This window comes from Bison bison, unplaced genomic scaffold (assembly GCF_000754665.1).
Source record: "Bison bison bison isolate TAMUID 2011002044 unplaced genomic scaffold, Bison_UMD1.0 scf7180017864258, whole genome shotgun sequence".
Taxonomy (NCBI): domain Eukaryota; kingdom Metazoa; phylum Chordata; class Mammalia; order Artiodactyla; family Bovidae; genus Bison; species Bison bison.
In genome coordinates, this window is record NW_011494830.1 from 279,431 (window position 1) to 291,015 (window position 11,585).

Below are 11,585 nucleotides of genomic sequence, written 5' to 3' on the forward strand. Positions count from 1 at the left end.
AACTGAACTGAATGAACTACAAAGCTTGTCCATAAAGGTAATGCAATATTGATTCCCTTAAATAAAATTTCAGATCACTCATTGAGACCCATGCATTCTGGAAATGCATGCATTTTACAGGAACACTTAAGGTGCTTCAGGTTGTGATACAACACTTACAAACTGTCGGCACCAGCTCTTGACTTTGCATCCTCCTCAGATGTAATCATTGAGGCCTTCCATTGGGATCCTCAATTCACCACACTTCCTGTGAACATGGAATAAGGCATGTTAATATACTTCTCGAATTTGTTCTGAAAGTCACCTGTAGCCTAAAGCTTCTTAACTGATGACTTTAGAATAAGCATTAAACACATGGGGTCGCTAAGAGTTGGGCACCTCTGAGAGACTTCACTTTCACTTTCATGCATTGGAGAAGGAAATGGCAACCCACTCCAGTGTTCTTGCCTGGAGAATCCTAGGGACCGGGGAGCCTGGTGGGCTGCCGTCTATGGGGTCGCACAGAGTCGGACACGACTAAAGTGACTTAGCAGCAGCATGCCTAATATCAATCATAACAGAACACTACCATGTCCGACATTTTTCCAGACACTAGAAATAAACAGGAACAAAGTAGCAAAAGACCCAACCCTTCTTGAGTTTTCACTTTAAGAAGTAATTATATTAGCTACAGTAGCTAACAAACCCCCAAATATATAATGACTCAAAGAAAATATCACATACAGATAAATTGTCAAAAGAGTTACTCTGGGTTCAAGGTGGAGGTAGGGCTACTTTGCTGAACACATCCATTCAACATGTGGCTTTAAGATATTTCTGGGATACAGTATCCAGTAGGCAAAGGAAAATAAATAAATGTGGAATCTTTGTATGCCTTTATATTCTAAAATCAGTATTCTTTACTTCTCCTGCTATTCCATTGGATAGAACAAGTATTGTCCTTAGACAAGAGAATGTAGGACCTCTGTCTCAAGCCCTTCACCCTATGAGGCCCATGCTCTAGGGTGCCTTCTTCATAATTATATAAGGCCCTGGTTGCCTGGGACTGGCATGGAACTGGCCAGAAGTCCTGCCTAAGTAGATAGACATATATAGACTTTGATGTCTAAGTATACCTAGACTAGGTCCTCTGTGAACTTTCATCTCCAGTTCTCACCTTGGGTCATCCTGTGATCCTTTGCCTCATGTGCAAGGAAAACTGGATGCTTCAAAAAGCTCCAGAACTTAAGTCTATGAGATCATTGTGAATCCAGTGCCCAGGTTTTAGTTTCATGAAGGCAGCCTGATGAGCAAATCATTCCCATTAGCTCTTGTGGTATTTCTTTGCAGGGTTGCCTAAAATTAAGGTGACTAAATTAGTTGGCATACTGATGCTGGGTGAATGTCACTCAGATTAGACATATGCTGAGTTAGAGATCTAGACCACCTACAGCTAGCACCAACAGTTGGGCTTGAACCACACATATGAGCCCATGCATCAGTTGTCACTTGTCCACATTGTGACTATGGTGCTGATGCTTGTCTGTAGCATCCACGGGTGGTAAGTAGTGGAAGAAGGTGTCTTTTATTATGTAAGCTCCATTCTGATGGTACCTAGTACCACATGTCAGGCTATCCCTTAGAAGTGTCTACACCCATGTCTTTCAAATGATTTTGAGATTTTTGTTCCACAATGATAGTTTTGTTCCTATGATTCTTGCCTTCTTGCCTCCAATAGACATTGTGGCACTATGCTCATCCAAGTCAGCCTTAAGCCCTGCCAGATGGACATTTCTCAGATAGATGTAGCTTCTTTTTTTGCTCGACCCATTGGTCCCTTATCTATCCTCTCCACTGGTAATAGTATATGGAAGCTAGTGATGTACTCAACATTCTAAGAGATCATACTCCAGGAATATAGTGATTATGATGTAAAGGCTTTAAGAGAAGGCATGGTTAGAAGATGTACTATTATCCTTTCCAAATGGTAACTTTAAAATGATCAGAAAATGAATTATCTTTCATACTAGTCTATATTCCCTGGATAATTCTTGCATTTGTCATCACCAATGAGACACAATAAGAATTTCTGAGAAAGTCATTGAAAGCTGGTAGTCTCTAACAGGGTTTCCCAGGTGGTGCAAGTGGTCAAGAACCTGCCTGCCAATGCAGAAGGTGCAAGAGACACGAGTTCAATTACTGGTTTGGGAAGATCCCTTGGAGGAGGGCATGGCAACCCGTTCCAGTATTCTTGCCTGGAGAATCTCCGTGGATAGAGGAGCCTGGAGGGATATAGTCCATAGGGTCACAAAGAGTTGGACATGACTGAAGTGACTTACCATGGCCATAGTCTCTAACAGCATGATGGATAATGCAGTGTTGTGGTAAAGACCGATGCTGAAGCTGAAGCTCCAATATTTGACCATCCAATGCAAAGAACTGACTCGTTGGAAAAGACCCTGTTGCTGAGAAAGATTGAAGGCAGGAGGAGATGGGGACAACTGAAGGTGAGATGGTTGGATAGCATCACTGACTCGATGGACATGAGTTTGAGCAAACTCTGGGAGTTGGTGATGGGCAGGCAAGCCTGGTGTGTTGCAGTCCATGGGGTCACAAAGAGACGGACATGGCTAAGTGACTGAACTGAACTGAAGTAAAGGTGAAATAGGCATTAAACAAATGGAGTTAGAAAAATTAGATGCAAGAGGAATATATATGGTTTAAATACAAATAGGTTCTATAAAGCCATGGAATCATTAGTAATCATACTGTTGCTACTTTTTTCTCACAATATGAGATAAGAAATTAGTCAGGAATGTCACATTTGACAATAAAGAGCCCAGAAGGGCCTCTTAATCTGAGCAAGAGGAGATGGTACCTGGACCCTGTAGAGATTCTTTCCATGCACTTATTGGACAATAAACCAACTCAGAAGTAACTATGCTTTACTAATTATTCTAAATTTTCACTGATAAATTATCATATCTCACATAGGCCCATGGATTCAATAACACACTTTTTCTGTTTCTCATTAAACTTTTTTTTAATGGGTCTCAAATTCTGTGACAGATTTTTGGTCAAGTTGTTTTCATTAAAAAATACTGATTTTAAAAACTAATAACTTAAAAAACTGCCACACACAAAACATATGGTCCACAAAACATTCTCCTTTCTTTCTGAAGGTTTTACGGTACATTGTGATCATTAACCAGTCTTTTACAATTAAATTTAAATGGCCAATTGAGACAAACAGTTCTGAGACCATTCTTCCACCACTTATTAAGACTGGGGTGGCAGGTATTGGGGATAATATTCATTTAGCCTTCTGAGCTTTCTGGGCAGACTTGGTGACCTTGCCAGCTCTGGCTGCCTTCTTGTCCAATGCTTTGATGACACGCACAGTGACTGTCTATCTCATGTCACTCACAGCAAAACGGCCCAGGGGAGGATAGTCAGAGAATCTCTCGACACACATGGGCTTGCTAAGAACCATATCAACAATGGCAGCATCACCAGATTTCAAGAATTTAGGGCCATCTTTCAGCTTTTTGCCAGAACGACGATCAATTTTCTCCTTCAGCTCAGCAAACTTGCAAGCGATGTGAGCAGGGTGACAGTCCAGCACAGGTGCATATCCAGCACTGATTTGGCCTGGATGGTTCAAAATAATCACCTGAGCTTTGAAGCCAGCTGCTTCCATTGGTGGGTCATTTTTGCTGTCAGCAGTCACATTCCCACAATGAACATCTTTGACAGATACGTTCTTGACATTGAAGCCCAGATTGTCCCCAGGAAGGGCTTCACTCGATGCTTCATGGTGCGTTTCTACAGACTTCACTTCAGTTGATACATTGACTGGAGCAAAGATGACCACCATGCCAGGTTTGAGAACACCAATCTCCACTCAACCCACAGGGACAGTACCAATACCACCAATTTTATAGACATCCTGGAGTGGCAAACACAGGGTTTGTCAATTGGGTGAATTGGTGGCAGGATGCAACCCAGAGCTTCAAGCAGGATGATCCCACTGGCATTGCCATTTTTATGGGTGACTTTCCATCCCTTGAACCATGGCATGTTAGCACTTGGCTCCAACATGTTGTCCCCATTCCAGCCAGAAATTGGCACAAATGCTACTGTGTTGGGGTTGTAGCCAATTTTCTTAATGTAGGTGCTGACTTCCTTAACAATTTCCTCTTATCTCTTCTGGCTGTAGAGTAGCTCAGAGGAATCCATTTTGTTAACTCCAACAATTAGCTGTTTTACACCCAGAGTGTAAGCCAGAAGGGCATGCTCACGGGTCTGCTGGTTCTTGGAGATACTGGCTTCAAATGCACCAACACCAGCAACAACAATCAGTACGGCACAGTCAGCCTGGGATGTGCCTGTAATCCTGTTTTTAATGAAATCTCTGTGTCCTGGGGCATGAATGATAGTAACATGAATGATAGTAAATCTGTCCTCAAATTTCCACAAGGAGACATCAATGGTGATACCATGCTCACGTTCAGCTTTCACTTTGTCCAGGACCCAGGCGTACTTGAAAGAGCCCTTTCCCATCTTGGCAGCCTCCTGCTTGAACTTTTCAATAGTTCTCTTGTCGATCCCGCCACATTCATAGATCAGATGGCTAGTCGTGGTAGACTTCCCTGAATCTACATGCCCAATGACAACGATGTTGTTGTGGGTTTTCCTTTCCCATTTTTGCTTAGGTTTAACAGTGGTTTTCATGACGCCTGTGTCCTGGAGGCAAACCAGTTGCCAAAAAGTGTGCCAATAACACACTTTTAGTCAAATTGTTTAGATAAGGGCCTCACAAAAATATTTCCCTGGGTCCTTTTTATTTTTTCCAACAGTGGCTATGACTAGAATTCATTCACATGGATACACCTAATTACAAGGGTGAATGGAAATGTAGTTCTTAAGGTACTAAGCTAAGTCAAGCAAGAATAGAAAGTATTTGTGTGGAGTGTGTATGTGTGCATGGCTAGCAATTCTATTACTGAGAGTTAGATGATAAATATGAACATGTAAGTTATCGAGTATGTTACAGTGTAAAATGTGTTTTAAAGAAAAAGTTGAAATGAGAGATGGGAGTGTCTAATCTATGTTAGACTCTTAATAATGCTTAATAGTGGGAATAAAGCCATGTTCATCATAAGACTAGTTTTGATCTTATTTTGCCCATAATGGATTACTTTCTTATCTTCATATAAACTTGTGTCTATAATGAATTATTCTCTTCTTTGCTTACTTTATTTCAATTCATTGTTTAGAGTCCAGGACAATCAGCATTTATTCAATCAAGCTCTCTTTTCTCACTGATTATTCCCTCTAGTTTTTCTGAGCAACTTTGTTTATGCTTTAACTATTCTATCTACCTCTTTCTGTACTGTATCACACTGAATAGTGCATATTCCTTGAAAACAGAATTCATCACTTACTTTTTATCTTTGAATCCCATAATGCTTACTGTTGACTTAAGCTTAGGAAGTCCTCTACAAATGTTTGCTGAATTGACTTTTAGGCCTGTTCACCTTGAAAAGGTGGGGCGTCCCAGGTGGTGCTAGTGGTAAAGAACCTGCCTGCCAATACAAGAGAAATAAGAAATGTGAGTTTGATCCCTGGGTCCGGAAGATCCCCTGGAGGAGGACACAGCCACTCACTCCAGTATTCTTGTCTGGAGAACCCATGGACGGAGGAGGAGCCTTGGAGGATATAGTCCATAGAGTCGCAGAGTCGCACATGACTGAGGCAACTTAGCACAGCACAGCACAGTACCTTGGAAAGGTAGCAAAGGCTCAGCTATTAGTAAGCAATTGTGTCTTAGGAAAATTCATATAACTCAGTTTTGGATGTTTTGTGGTAAAGGTATAAATCATTTCAGTTCAGTTCAGTCGTTCAGTCATGTCTGACTTTTTGCGACCCCATGAATCACAGCACGCCAGGCCTACCTGTCCATCACCAACTCCCGGAGTTCACTCAGACTCACGTCCATCGAGTCAGTGATGCCATCCAGCCATCTCATCCTCTGTCGTCCCCTTCTCCACCTGCCCCCAATCCCTCCCAGCATCAGAGTCTTTTCCAATGAGTCAACTCTTTGCATGAGGTGGCCAAAGTACTGGAGTTTCAGCTTTAGCATCAGTCCTTCCAAAGAAATCCCAGGGCTGATCTCCTTCAGAATGGACTGGTTGGATCTCCTTGCAGGCCAATGGACTCTCAAGAGTCTTCTCCAACACCACAGTTCAAAAGTATCAGTTCTTTGGTGCTCAGCTTTCCTTACAGTCCAACTCTCACATCCATACGTGACCACTGGAAAAACCATAGGCTTGACTAGACAGACCTTTGTTGGCAAAGTAATGTCTCTGCTTTCCAATATGCTATGTAGGTTGGTCATAACTTTTCTCCTAAGGAGTAAGCGTCTTTTAATTTCATGGCTGCAATCACCATCTGCAGTGATTTGGGAGCCCAGAAAAATAAAGTCTGACACTGTTTCCACTGTTTCCCCACCTATTTCCCAAGAAGTGATGGGACTGGATGCCAAGATCTTCGTTTTCTGAATGTTGAGCTTTAAGCCAACTTTTTCACTCTCCTCTTTCACTTTCACTTTCATCAAGAGGCTTTTTAGTTCCTCTTCACTTTTTGCCATAAGGGTGGTATCATCTGCATATCTGAGGTTATTGATATTTCTCCCAGTAATCTTGATCCCAGCTTGTGCTTCTTCCAGTCCAGCGTTTCTCATGATGTACTCTACATATAAGTTAAATAAGCAGGGTTACAATATACAACCTTGATGTACTCCTTTTACTATTTGGAACCAGTCCTTTGTTCCATGTCCAGTTCTAACTGTTGCTTCCTGACCTGCATACAGGTTTCTCAAGAGGCAGGTCAGGTGGTCTGGTATTCCCATCTCTTTCAGAATTTTCCACAGTTGATTGTGATCCACACAGTCAAAGGCTTTGGCATAGTCAAGAAAGCAGAAATAGATGTTTTTCTGGAACTCTCTTCCATTTTCCATGATCCAGCAGATGTTGGCAATTTGATCTCTGGTTCTTCTGCCTTTTCTAAAACCAGCTTGAACATGAGGAAGTTCACGGTTCATGTATTGCTGAAGCCTGGCTTGGAGAATTTTGAGCATTACTTTACTAGCATGTGAGATGAGTGTAATTGTGCTGTAGTTGAGCATTCTTTGGCATTGCCTTTATTTGGGATAGGAATGAAAACTGACCTTTTCCAGTCCTGTGGCCACTGCTGAGTTTCCCAAATTTGCTGGCATATTGAGTGCAGTGCTTTCACAGCATCATCTTTCAGAATTTGAAATAGCTCAACTGGAATTCTATCACCTCCACTAGCTTTGTTCGTAGTGATGCTTTCTAAGGCCCAGTTGACTTCACATTCCAGGATGTCTGGCTCTAGGTAAGTGATCACACCATTGTGATTATCTGGGTCGTGAAGATCTTTTTTGTACAGTTCTTCTGTGTATTCTTGCCACCTCTTCTTAATATCTTCTACTTTTGTTAGGTCCATACCATTTCTGTATAAATCATTTAGAATGAACTAATTTGAAATATTTCTTAATTGTCAACTACCATGAAGTTAGCCAGGAAAAATTAATTTTTAATCCTTTGTTTTTCAAAGGCCTTTGCATTTAGGATTAACTTAATATAAAAAAAGAAAACCTTAGAGAAAGTATACATCAAAATTTTATAGACATTTTTCTGATGCTTAGTACATAATGGTGTATTATCAGCCTGGCCCATTACTTTAAATCACTAAACAGCCATTAACATTTTAATAAAATAAAATGTCCCTGTCTATCTACAAATAAAATTGCTGGGGAATTTATAAGGCACTTGAATTCTAATTTAGGAAAGCTGATTTCAAAATGCCAAAATGATTACAAATCTTATAAAAGTGTTTAGAAACACAAGGATGAGGATGGGAGCCTATCTTGTGAACAAGGAAGAAATTTCAGGTAAATAACTGGAAAACTCATTTTCAAACCCTTTTGCCAGGACTGAATATAGAAGTTGTGACAGAGGCTTGAGGACCATGGGACAGCTAGAAATTCTGATTCTTTCCCTTTTCTTCAGCTTTCCTATGAACTACAACTGGTGAAAGGGAAGGGGCATTAGTACTTAATCTGTAGTTCCTGACGTCACAGGACACATAGTAGCTGACCCAGAGGATGGTGTTCCCCAAGATGGGACCTACAGTTTCAAAATTAATGGCAAACTGATCCACACTGGAAATTTCTTGGTAAGTCACCAAAAATCTCTCAGATGCAGCAAATTGCACTTCGACTCCAGTGTCGGAGGGTTTACTTGGAACAATGCACACAAGCCCTTTCATCCTGAAACAGAACTTCTCTGAAATATTTTACAGGGAATTCAGTAGGATTTGGTCCACTGGTGAATTTAGATCAGTTAACAGGATCACCATTTTTTCCTTGACTAATTTCTGCATTTACTATATTTTATTCAAATTGTTATTATATTATTAATCTATCTGCCTTAAAGGGGGAGAGCATTGAAATTACCACTCTACTCCTTTGTTTGATGGAGACTATGAAATGCTTTTTCCTTCTATCATCTCATGCTTAAATTATTGGCTATAGTATGACTACAACATGGACCCTGATGCCAATCTTCTCTATTACTTGGGAAGCCTACAATGCTCCATACTCATTAGAATGTTTGATATTCCAAATAGCAGTCAGTACTGAGTCTCACAGATAACTTCCAAGCTCAGCCCCTTCATTATCTCTGCTTAACATTTGGTTTCTCAGCTTGGTGCTATGTGCCTGGCATTTGTTTCTTTCCTTTTATAGCTATATGAAGTTTGTATGCATGCCCAGAGACCTGCTAGCAGCAGACCTATTTTGAAAGAACAATAAGGTAAATAAATTAACTTTGATCTTTTTATACCATATTCAATGTACCATCTTAAGGTTGATAGAAGCAAAATCACAGATACATCTTTTGAATTTCATGTTTATGAAATATGGAGATTGTGGCTTAGGGGGAGTGGTAAAATAGGTGGAGGAGGTGGCTGATAAAGAAGAAGCCTGTTTAAGAAAGTAGGGCTGGGGCTTCCTTGGCGGCTCAAGAGTAAAGAATCTGCCTGCCAGTGAAGGAGACATGGGTTTAGGTTTGATCTCTGATCTAGAAAGATACCACATGCCATGAAGTGACTAAGCCCTGCATCATAACCATTGAGCCTGTGCTCTAGAGCCTGGAGCTGCAACTATTAAAGCCCATGCATGCTAGAGCCTGTGCTCCACGACAAGAGAAGCCATGCAATGAGAAACCTGAGCGCTGCAACTAGAGAGTAGCCCCCAGTCACCACAACTAGAGAAAAGTCAGCATAGCAACAAAGACTCAGCACAGCCAAAAATAAATGAATAAATACAATTATAATAAAAAAAAAATAAAGAAAGTCGGACTGGAGAAAGACTTGGAGAAGACATTGGTCAGCTGGTGAATGAAAAAGGGGTGTGACTTCTACAGCAGCAGTGGACAAAAGGAGGGGAAGTTTACCTACAAAATCTCTATGTTACACCTGAGCTAGCAAGGAAATGTAACATTTGAAGCTACATTTACTGAGTTAAAAGAGAAAAAAATATAACAGAGACAAAAATCTGAGTTAGATACTCCTTTTTTTAGTGGGAACAAGATCAAAATATTACAAAAAGCAGAAATATTTACAGTAAAAAATATCAATAACTTGACCTAATGGAGATTTAAGTGCATATTTGCATTGCATAGATTAATCAAGTTTATAGTCACTTTCCAGAAAAAAATATCATAATCTGATAGTTTATTTTGCCAGATAGTTAATTTTGCCAAACATGCTATATTTATTTTCAAATGTATCTTTTTATTGTGATTGTTACTAAAAACTGGCTTAAAATGCAGCATCATTTACTAACAAAAATATCGCCCCTCACTACATGGTTACTTTCCAATGATATTTTGCTAGAAAATTGTATCTACAAGTGCACATCTGAAAGAGACGGTTAATTCAATTGCAACTGTTTCAGGCTGAGGACCTTTTTGTCTGGAACTTCCTAAAAATGGACATTTGAAATAGTGTTCAATGTAGTTCAATATTAATGTTAATTGAAATATTTTGTTAAAATTTAAGTCAGTTCTGTAGTATGAACTCAAGAAAAATTCATTCTTATTTTCTATTTCTTATTTCTGCTGCTGCTGCTGCTAAGTCGCTTCAGTCATGTCTGACTCTGTGTGACCCCATAGACAGCAGCCCATCAGCCTCTTCCGTCCCTGGGATTCTCCAGGCAAGAATATTGGAGTGGGTTGCCATTTCTTTCACTCAGTCGCTTCAGTCGTGTCGGATTCTGTGTGAACCCATGGACTGCAGCCCACCAGGCTCCTCCGTCCCTGGGATTCCCCAGGCAAGAAGACTGGAGTGGGCTGCCATTTCCCTCTCCATATAGTACTAAATGTGTAATTTTTTATGTATTACCCAAAAAAAGGCATTAATTTAACACTACATTTTTAGTAGTTTGGCTGACATTCAGTTCACTTCAGTTGCTCAGTCGTGTCCAACTCTTTGCGACCCCATGAATCACAGCACGCGAGGCCTCCCTGTCCATACCAACTTCTGGAGTTTACTCAAACTCATGTCCATTGAGTTGGTGATTTCATCCAGTCATCTCATCCTTTGTCGTCCCCTTCTCCTCCTGCCCCTAGTCCCTCCCAGCATCAGAGTCTTTTCCAATGAGTCAACTCTTCACATGAGGTGGCCAAAATATTGGAGTTTCAGCTTTAGCATCAGTCCTTCCAAAGAACACCCAGGACTGATCTCCTTTAGAATGGACTGGTTCGATCTCCTTGCAGTCCAAGGGACTCTCAAGAGTCTTCTCCAACACCACAGTTTAAAAGCATCAATTCTTCAGTGCTCAGCTTTTTTCACAGTCCAACTCTCACATCCATACATGACCACTGGAAAAACTGTATCCTTGACTAGACAGACCTTTGTTGGCAAAGTAATGTCTCTACTTTTTAATATGCAATCTAGGCCAGTCATAACTTTCCTTCCAAGGAATATGCGTCTTTTAATTTCATTGCTGCAATCACCATCTGCAGTGATTTTGGAGCCCCCCAAAATAAAGTCTGACACTGTTTCCACTGTTTCCCCATCTATTTCCTATGAAGTGATGGGTCCAGATGCCATGATCTTTGTTTTCTGAATGTTGAGCTTTAAGCCAACTTTTTCACTCTCCTATTTCACTTTCATCAAGAGACTTTTTAGTTTCTCTTCACTTTCTGCCATAAGGGTGGTGTCATCTGCATATCTGAGGTTATTGATATTTTTCCTGGCAATCTTGATTCCAGCTTGTGCTTCTTCCAGCCCAGCGTTTCTCATGATGTACTCTGCATATAAGTTAAATAAGCAGAGTGACAATATACAGCCTTGACATACTCCTTTTCCTATTTGGAACCAGTCTATTGTTCCATGTCCAGTTCTAACTGTTGCTTCCTGACCTGCATACAGGTTTCTCAAGAGGCAGGTCAGGTGGTCTGGTATTCCCATCTCTTTCAGAATTTTCCACAGTTGATTGTGATCCACACAGTCAA

The 11,585-nt window shown here is 40.7% G+C and overlaps 1 pseudogene; it reads right to left on the reverse strand.

Moving 5' to 3' along the window:
- Positions 1-3,243: 3,243 nt before the first annotated feature.
- On the reverse strand, positions 3,244-11,147 carry LOC104994371 (annotated as a pseudogene).
- Between the last annotated feature and the right edge of the window lie 438 nt (positions 11,148-11,585).